Raw genomic sequence first — 16510 nt, forward strand, 5'->3', positions numbered from 1 at the left:
TTTGAGATACTTGTTGGGAGAAATTTGGGGAGTATTGCATCCTGATTCCATTCAGGATTCAGTTCTTCTAGGAATAACTTTGATTTTTATTTTACTTTTTGTTTTCTTTTCCGTTTTTCGCTATCACTTTATCAGATACCCAGCGCATTTATTCTCTTCCTTATTTTATGGACAGAAAAATAAAGGCCAAAGATTGACTGAATTCTCTCAGAAAATTATAAGCCAGGTTCTGTCTAGTGATTTTATCATGTTACCTGGAGAGAAGTGGTGGCAGATGCTGAAAATTTTGGCTTCTTATTTCCATTGAGATAACATCTCAAATTTATCCTAGCCATCCATTCATCCGAAGTAGGGATAGGTGGGATAGGAGTTGGTGGGGTATTGAAATCGGCAGACTGGTGCAGAACAGACTCAATGAAACTGGCAGAGATTGGTGCAGAAGGGATCCAATGAATCTAAGAGTCAAGGATTTCCATCCTGGAGAGATTCTATTTAATTTAATGAAAAGCCAAGTTAAAATAGATAATCGGGCAAACATTTGATCTGGTTATTTCTGGCCCTGCCTCTGGTTTATCTAGTCTCTATGGTTTAGTGTGTGCATGTGTATCTGAGTATGTCATAAACCCTTGAAATAGGTTGCAAACAAGCTTATTACAAAGCAGGCTCCTATCTGCACTTCTAAGTTTACCTTTTGCTACTCCCCACCCAACTCCCCTCCCAATACATTCTACACTCTAACCTTTCTGAGCTACTTGTGTTTTCCCAGATGGGCTGTGTGTTCCAGTTTTTTTTTTTTCCACAATCTTTTGCACCTGCTGTTCATGCTGTTTACTCTCCTACCCCTCCTTCACCTGGCTAACTCTAAACATTGCTCAATTCCTCACATATTTTCATACCCTCTGGAAATCATTCCCTGGTACCTCACACCTATCTCAACAAGAGTTACATTTAATAAACAGAATTGGCTAGCTCATAAAGAGAAAGTCCAGCATAAGACAGCCGTCAGTGTTGTTTGAAGCATTCTGAACATTCTTCTCTCATCACATGGAATGGCAGTTTTTAGTAACTTAACATGACTGTTTTAACTTGAAATTATATCACATGCTTCCAGTCCCTTATATTAAGAAGCAGATATGGGCCGGGTGCAGTGGCTCACACCTGTAATCCCAGCACTTTGGGAGGCCAACGTGGGTAGATCACCAGTGGTCAGGAGTTCGAGACCAGCCTGGCTAACCTGGTGAAACCCCATTTCTACTAAAAATACAAAAAATTAGCTGGGTGTGATGGCACATGCCTGTAATCACAGCTACTCAGGAGGCTGAGGCAGGAGAATCGCTTGAACCCGGGAGACAGAGGTTGCGGTGAGCAGAGATTGTGCCATTGCACTCCACCTTGGGCAACAAGATTGAAACTCCATCTCCAAAACAAAACAAAACAAAAGCAGATATTATCTTTATCTTTTCTGTGCAGAGCGACTTACTATACACCTTGAAGTGCTCTGATGGAAGGTATGGAAACCTCTGAAAGGAAGCCGTCCAAGTAGGAACTGTCAACAAAAATGTCTTGTATGAGTCGACACTGTAAGTTTATAAATCTTTTCTGCATATAGTTATTGCATTGAATCCTGATAACAGCCTCCGAAAGAGGCATATCATCATTTTACAGGTGATGAAATGGGGAGTGATGGAGGATTGGTGCCCTAATAAAAAGCACCTGTCTGGAAGCCATGGCACCTGATGTTTCTGAGGTGTCACAGGAATAGAGTAGAATCACGAAAAGAGAGAGAACCTCCTCACATCCGGCAGCACCACCTAACATTCATTGGCACAGTGGCCTCATCAGCACCTCTGATAGGATCTAACTGTCCCTGTCTTCTTGTTTCCTTCAAGTCCTTCTGGAATCTCGTTTCTGAGATGGGAGTGAAGATACAAAGGAAATCGCCTGAAAGGAGTTAATTGCCTTTGCTTCTGATTACCTTCTTTTTCAAGGGCAGTGGTTTAATTATCGAGACACTAACCACACGCTAGGTTTCCTGGGTGAAAGACTTTCCTTTTAACATGATCACACTGTGTTAATGATACTGATCAGTCCCAGAATACTGCTAAAATAATTGTCTATGAGCAGGTTGCTGTACAGAAATATTCATGAAGCTTAGAGCATGAAACCTCCCAATTGCATACTAAAGAAAATTTTTCAAACCGTAAAATTACTTAGCAAGAAAAAAAAAATACGTTAATTTAAGAATCTATACTTAGCCAGCCCAAAACTACACTAGAAACGTTCCAGAAGTGGCAATTTAAAGAGGTAGAAAATACCATACTTCTCTATGTGCCTCCAGTACCAAATAAAACTGTTCCTATTTACTCTACAGGGCGGACCGGTGCTTTGTCAAGTTTGGTTTCTTAACAGCAGTAAAGGGAGTTCTAATTTGGCTTTAGGTCAACATGCACAAGATTCAGTTTGCCAGAAGCGGCTACTCAGTGACTTCAGACTCTAAACACATGAGGATCTGAGACCCCCACACTAAAAGTTTGGAATAAAGACAGCAGGTTCTAAACTCTGAGTTCAAGTCAAGTGCTAATAGTTAATAATGAGAACCACTCAGGCAAATTCACTTTTCCCGGTACGTTTAAGGAAGTGGTTCTCACACTTGAGCTTGTGTAAGAATCCCCTGGAGAGCTTGTTAAAACACAGATGGCTGGGCCCCACCCCAGGTTGTCTGATTCACTAGAGCTGGGGCGTAGCTCAGGCATTTGCATTTCTAACAAGTTCCAAGGTGTTGCTGATGCGGCTGGTGTCAGAGCAACACGATGAAAACTATTGATTTGTTTAATGAAGACAGTTGATGCCAAGGACACAGTCATGATTATTTACCCCAAGGAGTTTATTCCTTCATCTGGTGGTCTCCTTATCCCCCAGTGGGCAGATTTCCTACTTCATTTACTTCATTTTGTGCTCCATTTTAGCCTTTTTTTTTAAAACCATTGTCTACCATATTAGCTGTATTATTGTCAGTACCCAATTAGGGTATTTTGGACTGTAACAACGGAAACGAGAACTCAAACTGGTTTAGAAAGTTATTAAATGGATTTATGTCTAATAAACATAATTTACTAGCTCATAAAGTGAAAGTCCAGGGTAGGGTAGCCTTCAGTGTTGTTTGATGATGTTATCAAGGACCCATGTGATTCACTTCTGTTTTGTGCTCTGCAAGCCACAGTTTTGGCTTCACGATAAGACTGGTTCCCCTTGTGGTTTTAGGACAGTTGCTGGTAGCAATCAAGTTTTCAAGTTGCTTGCTCACATCCCTTGGAAAAGTGACTTCCTGGGGTTTTCTTCAGAATAAAGAGAAGTTTTCCAAAGCCTCTGGCAGGTCTCTTGTTACGTCTCATTGTCCAGAAGTAGGTCACATGCTCAAGGCCAAACCAACCACTGACCAGGAGGAGTGGTTTAACTTTAGCCCAGTCAGGCCTACCCCTGGATTTCAGAGTGGCGTCAAATTTTCCTGTGTCCTGTGATATGCATGATGCAAACCTAAATGAAACTGGCATTCTCTTGGGAAGGAAGAGTAGAGAATGGATGCTGGATTGCAACTAACAGTATCTACTACACTTTCCAGGTAGTTATGAAAGTAGATAGTTTTAGAAAGTTAAAAAGCCATGGGAAAGAAAATATTTTGTTTATTTACAAGGTATGAGGTTTTCCAGGGTGACATTTAGCAAATTTCAGAGAACAATGGAACTCAATTCTGCCACTAGTAAGTAAGTGGCAGAGTTGAGTTTCAAATACAGATATATTTGAGTAAAGGCTTAAGCCACCTCTTTGAACTTCCATTGCCTCATCTTTAAAATGGGGATGATACATAGCTTTCAGGGTTGTCAGGACTATAAAGAATGAGTGCAGGGGAACTGGCATGTAACTGGGGGCTCAGTTGATTATAACTGTCACTGTTTGTAATAATGATGTGTGCATGTGTGTGCACGCACGTGAGTGTGTTGTGTGTTGAGAACTAGTATAGCAATTGACAATGTTTGTATGATCTCCATTTAGGGGAACAGCAAAGATCTGGTTAATTTAAACTGTTAAACTTGATATTGATCCTTGGCAAAATTCTGTATCTGGCTATATAACAAATGGAAAATTAAAGAATTCAGCAATGCACAGACAATGACAAGCATCCCCTAAGAAGGGATTATACAAACAGACTTCATTTCCTTTTTGGATACCAAGTTGGTCCCTAGGGAGGCCATGTTCCCCAGAGTATGGTGTGTACACTATTAAAGGCATGTGGCTATTCATTGATGTCACTCACTGAAATTGAGTGAGCTACTGAATTGAGCTGCTATTGGGATTAAATATACCACTGAAAATTCTAATTGTCAATGGCCAAAAGATTGATCCTTTGGACACCTGAATTTTTTTTTAAAGAAAGGGATTTCAGAGAGCCCTTATTCTTAACAATAAAGAGAGGGATTTTAGAGATCTCTTATTCTTAACAATTGGTGGGAAGATCAAATTAAAATAAGGAGATATAATAGTTTCATGGCTAGCCTTAAAAATTATCTTGACTAAGTCAAAGAGCAAAAATCTGACCTAAAACAGTTACACTGAAACTGCCCACTTTGAACTCCATGCAGGATTAACATGGAGGCTAGTCCATTTTGTAGTTTGGTGGTTAAAATTCCCATCATGGCTTGGGTTGTCTTCCTAATGAGGAATCGGTCCCTTTTGGTTTGATATTTCTGTTGACTTGAAATATCGGCTGTTTGTCCCAGCTAAAATCTGGTAATAAAAGATTTGAAAAAATTTTTAAAAAGAGTCCTACTGTTAGAAGTCAGCTTAATTAAAAGCTGATATATTTATATAAAATATAAATACATATGCACATAATACATATAAAATATATATACAGACACATATATAAATATATATACTATATATAAATATAAATATATATATACATACATATACATATATAAATTTAAGTCCTTTCTGTGTTTTCTTTTTAGATCCTGTTTTTGGAAACATTTTAGTGGACTAAAACATCTTTTTCAAAAAAATGAACACATATGTTTAATGCCTCTGTTCATTTCCTTTCTTAAAAATTGTTCTCCCATTTTACTTTTACTCTTCCTACTTCTCCTTCCTCTTTGCCATATTCAGTATTGTTTGAAAAGATCTAGAGAAGACTCAGACGCCTTAAGGAACCCAGAAAAATGTATTACTCATCCCTTTTGTGGAGGTCTTCCGTTTTCCTTGTGAAGATTCAAGAGTGATGGTCTTCATGATGCTCTGCCCTCTTTTGAATTGTTACCTAATCTCTTTGCTTTTGGGGGGTACCAGAAATTACGTTATGTTGTGAGAAAACTAAACCTTGGTGTGTGTAATGGTTGGGTAAAAGATACAGTTTTAAAGGTGGCTGATGGAAATTGTTTATGGTAAACGGCCATTACTACAGTGGGTTACTTGTTTCTTGCACATTTGGGTAAGAAAAGTATGGTTTAGGGCCTGGTGCAGTGGCTCACGCCTGTAATCCCAGCACTTTGGGAGGCCAAAGTGGGCGGATCACCCGAGGTCAGGAATTCGAGACCAACCTGGCCAACATGGTGAATGTCAGGCCTCTGAGCCCAGGCTAAGCCATCATAACCCCTGTGACCTGCACATATACATCCAGATGGCCTGAAGCAACTGAAGAACCACCAAAGAAGTGAAACAGTCAGTTTCTGCCTTAACTAATGACATTCCACCGTTGTGATTTGTTCCTGTCCCACCCTAACTAATCAATCAACCTTGTGACATCTCTCCCCTGGACAATGAGTCTCATGATCTCCCCACTGTGCACCTTGTGACCCCTTCCCCTGCCCACAGGAGATAACCATCTTTAACTGTAATTTTCCACTACCTACCACATCCTATAAAACTGCCCCACCCCATCTCCCTTTGCTGACTCCTTTTTTGGATTCAGCCCACTTGCACCCAAGTGAATAAATAGCCTTGTTGCTCACACAAAGGCTGTTTGGTGGTCTCTTCACACAGATGCACATAACAGTGAAACCCCATCTCTACTAAAAATACAAAAATTAGCTGGGTGTGGTGGCTCGTGCCTGTAATCCCAGCTACTTGGGAGGCTGAGGCAGGAGAATCACTGGAACCCGGGAGGTGGAGGTTACAGTGAGCCGAGATCACACCACTGCACTCCAGCCTGGGCGACAGAGTGAGACTTTGTCTCCATCTCAAACAAACAAACAAAAACAAACAAGCAAACAAATTAAAAAGTGCAGTTTAGGCCCTAAAAACTGCTTACTTACTTTTCCCTATTCACTAAAGGGCTCCACCCAAAAGCCAGTAATCTAATGGAGAAGGAAGCCAAATAAAAAAGCTAAAATACTGCTTTCTGATATTTAGCAGAATCTTTTGATATTCATTGTAAAAGAAATTTGCCCTTACAAATGGAGATTTTCTTTAGAGATGGGAACTGTAATGGTTTAAAGTTTACACAACAAACCTTACTTCTCTTCAGATCTAAGTTTTGTGCCTTTGAGATGTACATTTTCTACCTTGTTTCACTAGAGTCATGCCATAGGAGATGCAAATTAAGAGTTGCCTAGCTAACAATCATTTAAGGCAATGGAACCAGTAATCAAGAGATTCATAGTCTAAAGTGGGGGACAGAAACTTTTTGAAAGCTGGCAAAGGAAGAATCTTATAATTCTGTAAAATCTGCTTCTGTCTATATGTCTGTGTCATGTGTATGATATTTCACTACCAAATTATATTAAAGGGGTCTAACCAATTGGCTTAAAGAAAAGTAAGCACTTAAATCAAGTATTTTATCAGAAAAATAAAAGCTAGCTGAAATGCCTTTTGGTTTGCATGACTTTAGTATTCTTTGGTAAATAAAACTAGTTTCAAAATTTTCTAGAGTAATTTAAAATCTTAACGTCATGTTATATTAAATTAAATAATCCTAGAAATTTCACAGGAAATTAGATTTACTAAGATTTAGAATAGTAGTTAATATAGGTAATTAAAACTGCTAGATATAAGAGTACCAATTCCATATACGGAATATAGAAAGAAAGATGTTTTTTGGGAAAGAAGTTCATAAAAAATGAAGATGTAGTTTTGCTTGAAAGAAAAGCAATTTTGTCTAGTTTAGAGGCACTGTATAGGTTGTTTGAAAATGAAGGAAATAATGACATAGATAAAACTAAATGGATAGAAGAGAGGGGATAATAGTGTAGGGAATGAAGAACCTTTGATTTTTGGGTGGCCATGCGACACGGAGCTGCAGCTGTGCTGTTAAAGGTAAAAGCTCAGCTCAGCTATTGAAGGTAATATTTACCAGTGGCATTGAAAGATGGATTCAACTTCTGGGAGTTGATTTACTGGATGCATAAGGAAACAAAAACTAATAAGGGAAAAGTGAAATATTCAATTGGTAAACCAAAACTAAAATTCCAAGCTCCCCAGCTGACTGAATGGACTCCCTGCTCAGCCAAGGGGATTCCAAAGAAATCTGAAAAATGAGTTCAGGCAATAACAGGAAGTGGGGGTTTGGATATGCCTTATTATACCCTCTCCATTTTGCCGTTTAGACCCAACTGATGAGCATTCATATTAGAGATTCTAACACTGACATAACAGAGACTTTGTAGCAGTAAGCTACCAACCACAACCTGCCTCTGGTATATAACATCACAAGACAGGTAACAGGTTCTAAAAGAAATCAAAGTATTTTACCCCAAAATATTTTTTTTTGACATATTTTGGAATGGCCCTGCAAAGCCATCTCTTGTGGGAAAAAGTTACATTCTGTGGAGAATCCTTTTCCTTTTCCAGGTCTTTTCCTGACCAGAGAGATTTAACTGAGAGTTGGACAGTTTTTAAGGTCTGAGAAATATTTCCCATCAGTTCTCTCTAAAGACTGATACCTGGGGGTTCATCTACATAGTAAGAACCATGGCATGCAATGGGGAAGTGGCTTGCTTCTTTGGTGACCCACAGCTCAGGCCCCTAAGGGGAGCATGCAAATGGACAGGTAGTGGGGAGTGTGGGCTTCAACCCTATGGCAGCATCTAGGGTTGAGTGTCTACAGCTCCGAAAGCCCCAGTGGGCATGTGTTGCATTGTGCTCTTTCAGCTTAGCTGTGGCTTGTGTTAATCAGATCAATTGGACCCTCTGCCTTATCACAAAGAGGGCTCTCTGTGTCCTGGGGTTCTTGCTTTAGGGTACTAGAAAAATTGGATTGCATGTGGGCTTGGAGAATGAGTGCAAGGTTTTATTAAATGGTGGAAGTAGCTCTCAGCAAATAGGTGGGAAGCCAGAAGGGGGATGGAGGGGAAAGGTGGTCCTCCCCTGGAGTCAGGCCACTCAGCAGCAGGGCTCACTTCCAACCACCCTCAGCCAAATTTCCCTCAGCGTCCACATCATCCGACCATCAGTGTTCTTCTGCCAGTGTGCTCCTCTTGATGTCCAGCTACTTGTGTGTGTGCCCACTAAGGTCTCGGGGGTTTTACAGGCACAGGATTGGGGGGGCATGGCAGTCCAGAGTGGTCTTGGACAATGCAACATTTGGGCGCAAAAACAAAAATGCCTATCCTCACCTAGGTCCATGGGCACAGGCCTGAGGGTGGAGCCCTAGCCAGGGACCCCACCCTTCTCTACTCAGCACTTCCCTGCCTCCCACCCATATCATTTTCCCGCTCTGAAGAGGTACATCTAACTGCCATTAGAATACAGGTGATGACAGTAGCAAAGATTTGGAACCAACCCAAATGCCCATCAATGATAGACTGGATAAAGAAAATGTGGTACATATACACCATGGAATATTATGCAGCCATAAAAAAGGATGAGTTTATGTCCTTTGCAGGGACATGGATGAAGCTGGAAACCATCATTCTCAGCAAACTAACACAGAAACAGAAAATCAAACACTGCATGTTCTCACTCATAATTGGGAGTTGAACAATGAGAACACATGGACACAGGGAGGGGAACATCACACAGGGACACGGGCAGGGGAACATCACACACCAGGGCCTGTTGGCGGGTGCGGGGCTAGGGGAGGGATAGCATTAGGAGAAATACCTAATGTAGATGATGGGTTGATGGGTGCAGCAAATCACCATGGCACGTGTATACCTATGTAACAAACCTGCATGATCTGCACATGTATTCCAGAACTTAAAGCATAATTAAAAAGAAAAAAAGAAGAATGCAGGTGGTGACTAGTATTAGCTACTTCCTGATGACAGGGGGTGTTGTTTTGGGGAAAAAGCAGCAGTCAGATTCCTCCTAGAGGTCTACCTAAGGGTTCCTGGCAAAGGGGAACATTGTCTGGAATTTGATGGCTTCTAGGCTTGAGTGGAAAAAACAAATTTTATAAGGTTTAGTATGCATGGGTTAAACATGTGTATTACACAGGGAAGAACCTAGTGCCAAGGATTATAGAAATAAGAAATGAAATATACTAATTATTTTGAAAACATTATTGTGCTCCAAGGTATAGAACAGAACAAAGGTAAGAACAGCAAGCATAGGCAAGGCTATGAAGAAGATATCCTTGGAAGGTTAATTATTAACACTTACATGATTTTTTGGCTTGAGGTCCCTGATCTCTTCACATTGGTACTTCGAGTGTTCTTCTGGGTCAATGGAGATGACTTCGCTGGCTTCCCAGGCCTTTACTTGGCTATAATGAATCCAAGAGTCTATTCTAGTGACCTTTACTGCTGCAGGAGTAGAAAAGAGTATAGCGTAAGTTCCCTCCCAATCTGGGCCTCTAGAGAGAGAAAGGGAAGGGCGTACCTTTATTAGCACTAGGTCACCTGGTTTGAAAAGAGGTGGGTCTGGTTCATGGGCTTGGGCCTCTGACGGTTGTTTCAATTCCTGTTGGAAATGGGCCAAAGAGGTTATGTGTTTAATTAAATCAGAGGTTTCTTGGTCTAGCGAGAGATCATTGGGGAGAAAAGGCCATCCATTCCTCATTTCAAGGAGATGCAAAGCTAGCTTTGAAGGGGTGTTTCTAATACATAGCAGGGTTATGGGGAGAAAGGTAGTCCAGGGGAGACGAGTCTCCTGAGACAGTTTCCTGAGGTGCCTTTTGATAATATCATTTGTCTTTTCTTCCTTTCCTGAGGATTGTGGTCTCCAGGCACAATGAAGATGGTACTGTATACCTAGTGCCTTTGAGAACCCCGGGGTGACAGCCAACTTGAACGAGAGGCTAGTATTGCTCTGGAGGTACTTAGGGAGTCTAAAGTGAGGGATTATCTCATTGATTAGTACTTTTATCATCTCAGAGGCTTTCTCTGTCTGACATGAAATTGCTTCTACCCAGTTAGTGAAAGTATCCACACTAGGAGGACTGGATGCCTCTTGCCTTTGGCATATGAGTGAAATCCATTTGCTACTCTTTTTCTTGGTGGTCTACTGTCCTTTGGGTTCCCGGAGGAAGAAGCTATCAATTGAGGGGATTATTTTTAAGGCAGTTCTCACAAGCATTAACAATTCGTTTAACCATTTGTAATAGGTTTTTTTTTTTTTTAGACCGAGTCTCACCCTGTTGCTCAGTCTGGAATGCAGTGGTGCGATCTTGGCTCACTGCAAGCTCCACCTCCCGGGTTCACGCCATTCTCCTGCCTCAGCCTCCCGAGTAGCTGGGACTACAGGCACCTGCCACCATGCCCCACTAATTTTTTTTTTTTTTTTTTGCATTTTTAGTAGAGACAGGGTTTCACCATGTTAGCAAGGATGGTCTCGATCTCCTGACCTTGTGATCCCCCTGCCTCGGCCTCCCAAAGTGCTGGGATTACAGACGTGAGCCACCGCACCTGGTCTGTATTAGGTTTTTACCTGAGAACAATCTCTGGGTCATTTGATAGGTTTTATCCTTACCTAGGTGGAAGGCCTGGTGAAGGCTTTTAAAAATTTTCCATTGGTTGGCAGCAGGTAGATGAAGTTTACCGTGTTCTGATTGTAGCCATCCTGAGGACTGAAGGATGTATCCCTGAGAGGTGGCCCGTTCTATTTTTGCAGGAGAGTACTGCAGTTTTATTTCTCTGATGGGGCCCTCCCAGATCAATAGGGCTTCAAGTGGGTCAGAGACCTGGGGACCCCTGGCTGCTGTTTTAGCTGTTTAGTCTGCCAGTCTATTTCCCTCAGCTATTTCATCCATCCCTCTTTGGTGGCCTTTACAAAGTATGACTGACACCTTCCCATGGGAGGAAGACTGGGGACAATAGGCTATTAATTTCCTCATGGTATTTAATGGCAGACCCATTAGCTGTGAAGAAGTTCCTCTGTTTCCAGATAGTGGCATGGGTGTCGAGGTCTAGGAAAGCATACTTAGAATCAGTAGATATGTTAACTGTCTTTTCTTTGCTTAGCTGGAGTGCCCTCATGAGGGTGATTAGTTGGGCTAGTTGTGCCTGAGGAAAGAAGTGCATTCTCAACAATATGCTTTAAAGTAACTATTGTGTAGCCTGCTTTGTGGGTTCCTTGTTCTACAAAAGAACTCCCATCTGTAAAGAGAATCCAGTCTGGATTCTCTAAGGGGGTTTCCTTGAGGTCCTCTCTCGCTGCTCAAGTTTGTGCTTCTATTTGTTTGCAGTCACGCTCAAGTTCCCCAGCTTCATCTGGGAGGAAGATGACTGGATTTAAGGAGGGACAGTTTCTTCATTGGACCATAGATCCTTCTAACAATAGAGCTTGAGGCTTGAGGAGACAGTTGTCTGTTAGTCTTCCAGGAGACTATTGTCTCTTAGAAGATAGTAGTCCTGCTACATTGTGCAGAGTATAAACAGTGAAGTTATTCCCCATGGTCAACTTAGTAGCCTCTGGTATCAGCAAGGCTACAGCTGCGATTGCCTGGAGGCAAGGCCAGCCATCTTCTAGATACCAAAATGAGCACCTTACTTAGGTAGCCCGTGGGCTGCTGGGCTGGACACCAGTTCTATTTTAGGACTCTCAGTGCCATTCCCTTTCTCCCTGATACACAAAGATTAAACGTTTTTCCTATGGGGAGACTAAGGGCTGGTGCCTTAAGCAAGGTTTGTTTTAGTTGATCAATGGCCTTTTTAGCCTCCAGCTCCCAAGTTGGACAGTGAGTTTTAGCTGCCGAGTGTCCTTTATTAGATGATAATAGTGAAATAGCTAAACTATAGGTATCACTGTGCCCAGGTATCAATAGTCTGCAGATTCCTGTAATGCCCAAGAATCCCCTCAGTTTCTTGAGGATTCTTGGGAGGGGAAAGGAGGAGATGGATTTAATTCTCTTTTTGCCCAATGTTCTGGTCCACTCTGACAAGACCAGGCCTAGTTACTTCATTCAAGACGGACAGAGTTGAGTTTTGATTTTGGAACCTTATATTCTCTGTTAGCTAGAAAATTAAGGAGAAGCTTACTGCCCTCCTGAGAGATTTCCTCAGTTGGAGCACAGAGGAGAAGTTCATCTACCTATTTCAAGACCTTAACCTGAGGATAAAGGAACTCAGAGAGGTCACTCAGTAATGCCTGCCCAAACAAGTAGAAGCTGTCTCAGAATCCCCGAGGTAATACTGTTCAGGTTAATTGAGTGGTTTGGTTACAGGGATCCTCAAATGCAAACAAATACTGGGAGTCAGGGTCTAATGGTATGTAGAAGAAGGCATGCCTTTAGGTCCAAGACTGTGAGCCATTTAGTCCCCTCAGGTATTTGGGCTAGCAGGGTATATAGATTGGGATCCACAGGGTGCATTGGAACCACAGCCTCATTAATGAGGGAGAGGTCCTGAACTAGCATCCATTCCTTGTTGGGTTTTCATATTCCTAATAACAAGGGCTGTTGCAGGGTTTGAGGAGGCCCAGGATCTTTAAGTTATATATCATGGCTTCTAGCTCTTTCCTGACCTCTGGTTTCAGGGGATATTGTTTCTAGTTAGGAAAGGAGATGGGATCCTTCACATGGACCCGGACCAGTATGGCTGTCCAATTTTTCCTCAAGTTACTCAAACTTCTGGGTTAATATCAGTCTCCACTAGGGGCAGACAAAGAGTTTGTCCAGGGGCCATCAGGATGGTGGTCCCCATACGGTCCAGGATATCCTTGCCCAACAGATGAGTTGGGCTTTAAGGCATAATTAGAAAAGCATGAGTGAACAATAGGTCTCCCCAGCTACAACTAAGGGGTTGAGAGAAATATTGGGTTAAAGGCCTTCCTGAGGTGCCCCTCATGGTCATGCTGAGAGAAAAAGGGAGCCCAAATTAGGGAGTAGAACTGAGAGACCGGCTCCAGTGTCCAAGAGGAGGTCCCTTTTCCTCACTTCAATTTCCAGAATTACCCAAGGCTCCTGGATGGTAATGGTGGTCTGGACCACTGAAGCCGGGAAGAGGAGCCCCAGGACCCATAAGTCATGCTGCTGGACCATTTGGGAGATTGGTTCTAGACCCGGTAACCAGCATCCCAGGAGACAGTCCACTCTCCAGTTGTCTCCACTGCAGACTGGACAGGGTCGAGGTGGCTTGCTTATGCCAGTTGGGCAATCCTTTTTGAAATGCCCTGGCTTGCCACATCTGTAGCAGTTAACAGGTGCACCCTGGGAATTCTGGGGTTTGTGGGCTTGCCTGGCAGCCATTAAAGCCTCTATTTCCTATATTTCCTCTTTCCTTCCTGGGCCTTCCTGTCTCTATTATAAAAGACTGATATGGCTACTTTCAGGAGGTTCTTTAAAACACTATCTGGCCCCAGGGCCTGTTTTTGTAACTTCATAATGATGTCAGGAGCTGCCTGAGTAATACATGTATTCTTCGGGATTAGTCGTCCCTCAGCTGAATCAGGAGACAGAAAGGTGTGCTTTACCCAGGACTCTCTTAGCCTTTTCAAGAAAGCAGTGGGGTTTTCAGTGAATCCCTGGTTGATCATGGACAACTTAGTATAATTGAGAGGCCCGGTCGTAGTTCTACATAAGCCTTCCATTACACACACCTGAAAGTGTCTCCTCTTCTAGCTTTCCATTTCATTGTTGGGATTTCATTTAGGGTCATCCATGGGTACTGCTTCTCTTCCAGTTGGATAACATTCGCCCCCTTCTCTGATGCCATATGTGATACAAAACGCATCCCTAAACCTCTCTGCTGCTTGCAGAACAGCCAGCTTCTCAGTGCCCATCAGGGTCTGATTCAGCAGTAATATAACGTCTCTCCAAGAGAGTTCAAATATTTGAGTGAAATTCTGGAAAGCCTCTATATATCTACCAAGGTCATCTGAAAACTTGCCAAGATCCCCCTTAATTTGCTTTAAGTCTTGTAGGAGAAAAGGACCTGGAACTTACTGGGCCCAAATACGCTGTGCGTCTGTTGGAGCGGCAAGAGGGAGACTGGGGCTTATTTAGGGTGAGGATTTCTAGCAGGGGTCAAGCTGAAGCTGGATAGGGAGGTCGAGGCAGACCCAGAGGAGCAGGGCTTGAGAGAGCTGGCTCCTCTGCTGGGAGTGCCTCTGGGATTTGTATATTTAATTCCCTGGGCTTGCCCCTTGCAGCCTTCCCTGAGACGGCAAATAGGAGGGCTGGATCAGTCCTACACTGTTAGCAAAGGCCTGGATTGCCTTGCAAGGTATAGAAAGTCCGCACATATAGGGCCTCAGACCATCTATCCTCATGTCTACAGAAAAGTTCCAACTGCCGGATGGTACTGAAATGAATGGTTCCTTCCTGGGGCCAACCCAGTCCCTTCATAATTCGGCCAAACCTTTGTACAGAGGGCTATGAGGCATTTTTCCCTCCAGATTCTGAGGTCAAAGCAGTCCCAGTGGTTCAGAATACATTCCAGAGGAGTATAAGCGGGGGATGGTGAAGAGATCTGATTGTCCATTCTGAAAGACAGGGAATGGAGGCCTTCCTTATTCCCTTCCTTCTTTCAGTGAAATCTCAGGGTGTGATGGAGAGAGAAAGCAAGCACTCCCCCTTTCCCTTCCACCTTTTCTATCCTCAAGACCCGGCGAACTTGGCACGTGTCTCCCACAGGTACCAATGTGGTGTGTACCCATGAAGCAGGGAAAACCTAGAGAACATGAATTAACCACCCTCCCCTATGCCTCCCTTTCTCCCTGCTGTCAACATCCTTTGAGTTCCCTGGGTCTGTTTAGCCCATGGAGCATGGCTGCTTCCACGGGGTCAGGGGTTCAGCAGGAATTGGTCCTGCTCATTTACATCATGCCTGTTGCCTGGCTTTGGATCCCTCAGACCTCGTTTTGCTTTTTAGGGCCTCAGCCTGAAGCTTGGAATTGAGTTTAGGACTGAAAAGGTATTTCAGAGGCTGTTTTGTATACGTTTAGAGTGTCTCAAATGAGCCCTGCTGAATTTGCAGTTATCAGCCAGCCTGGGTTGTTCCCCCATTAACTTCCCTATCAGAAACAGAGTTCTGGGAAGGGGGAGCCCTCTCACTTAGAAAAGGAAAAAAAGAAAACAAAGAAAAACAGTTTAAAGGGCAAAAGGGGAGGTCCTGGGGGAAGAGCCCCTGGCTCAGGGCAAGCGGGCTCCATTCATCCTTGTATTCTTCCCCCAGATCGGACTGGATTAAATTCCTTGGCCAGGGAAGGAAAAGTTCCATTGGTGCAGCAGGTAAGAAGTGCCCACACTTCAGCCCTGTGGGTTCAACCCTGTGGGGTCCCACCTATTGCTGTAGTTTTCTGCTGCTTCCGGCTCACCCCAGGCTGTGGAGGTGGAGGCAGCGCGGGCCATGGCGGCACTGCTCCTTCTGCCCCCTCGTGGCTGTTGGGCATGACCTTTGCATGCTGTGAACATGCCCAGGCCCCCAATCTGGGAGGGGATAGGCTAATGAGAGGTGCCTTGAGCCATGGATGCCTGCAGCTGTCCAGAGGGCGAAGGAGGAGATTGTACCTCTAACAACCGTTGGTCTGATTTGCACGTTTGGTGGCTGAGCCGAATAATCGTTTTACTTAGTAACATTGCCACTCTCTGTAGCAAAACTCTTAACAATTTAAAGGAAGAGATAAGAGTCATTTCAAACTGTGTGTGTGAGAGAGAAAAGGGATTAAGTCTTGGGATTCTGGCTGCCCGATAGGGCGGTTAAAACTCCATGAAGGGAAACAGAGCCTTTTACCTTCAGGAAAGAGAGACAGGTGGCAGGATTTTGGAAAAGAGGCAGATCCAACAGTTTTGCTTTTGCATTCACCTTCCGGGATCCCAGGCAATGCCCCAGTTGAAACAGGAAGAGTTTCCTTATTCCGCTTACAGGGTGTGTGACAGAGAGTGTGGCTTGCTTCTTCAAGGCCCTGCAGCTCAAACCCCTAGGGGGAGCATGCAGATGGGCAGGTCGTGGGGAGCGTGGGCTCCAACCTCATGGTAACATCTAGGGTTGAGTGTTTACAGCTCCTGAAGCACCAGCGGGCGTGTGTTACAGTGTCCTTTTTCAGCTTAGCCATCTGCACTCATCTTGTGTTAATCAGCTCAATTAGACCCTCTGTCTTACTGCAAGGACAGAGGGCTTTCTGTATCCCGGGGTTGCCC

General features: G+C 43.4%; 1 protein-coding gene and 1 long non-coding RNA gene across 2 annotated transcripts in view; one reads left to right on the top strand and one right to left on the bottom strand.

Annotated features, from left to right (window-relative positions):
- The window catches only part of LOC126939904 (uncharacterized), a 39490-nt gene extending 33520 nt beyond the window's left edge, over window positions 1-5970 (top strand). Inside the window, exons 2-3 of the long non-coding RNA XR_007720486.1 lie at window positions 1471-1580; window positions 5010-5970. This is a non-coding gene — a long non-coding RNA (uncharacterized LOC126939904). The remainder of the gene's footprint in view (window positions 1-1470; window positions 1581-5009) is intronic.
- LOC126939902 (protoheme IX farnesyltransferase, mitochondrial) overlaps window positions 1-16510 on the bottom strand; it is a 558222-nt gene that overhangs the window by 298990 nt on the left and 242722 nt on the right. The window lies entirely within an intron of this gene.

The sequence above is a fragment of the Macaca thibetana genome, chromosome 16 (assembly GCF_024542745.1).
Source record: "Macaca thibetana thibetana isolate TM-01 chromosome 16, ASM2454274v1, whole genome shotgun sequence".
Classification (NCBI taxonomy): Eukaryota; Metazoa; Chordata; class Mammalia; order Primates; family Cercopithecidae; genus Macaca; species Macaca thibetana.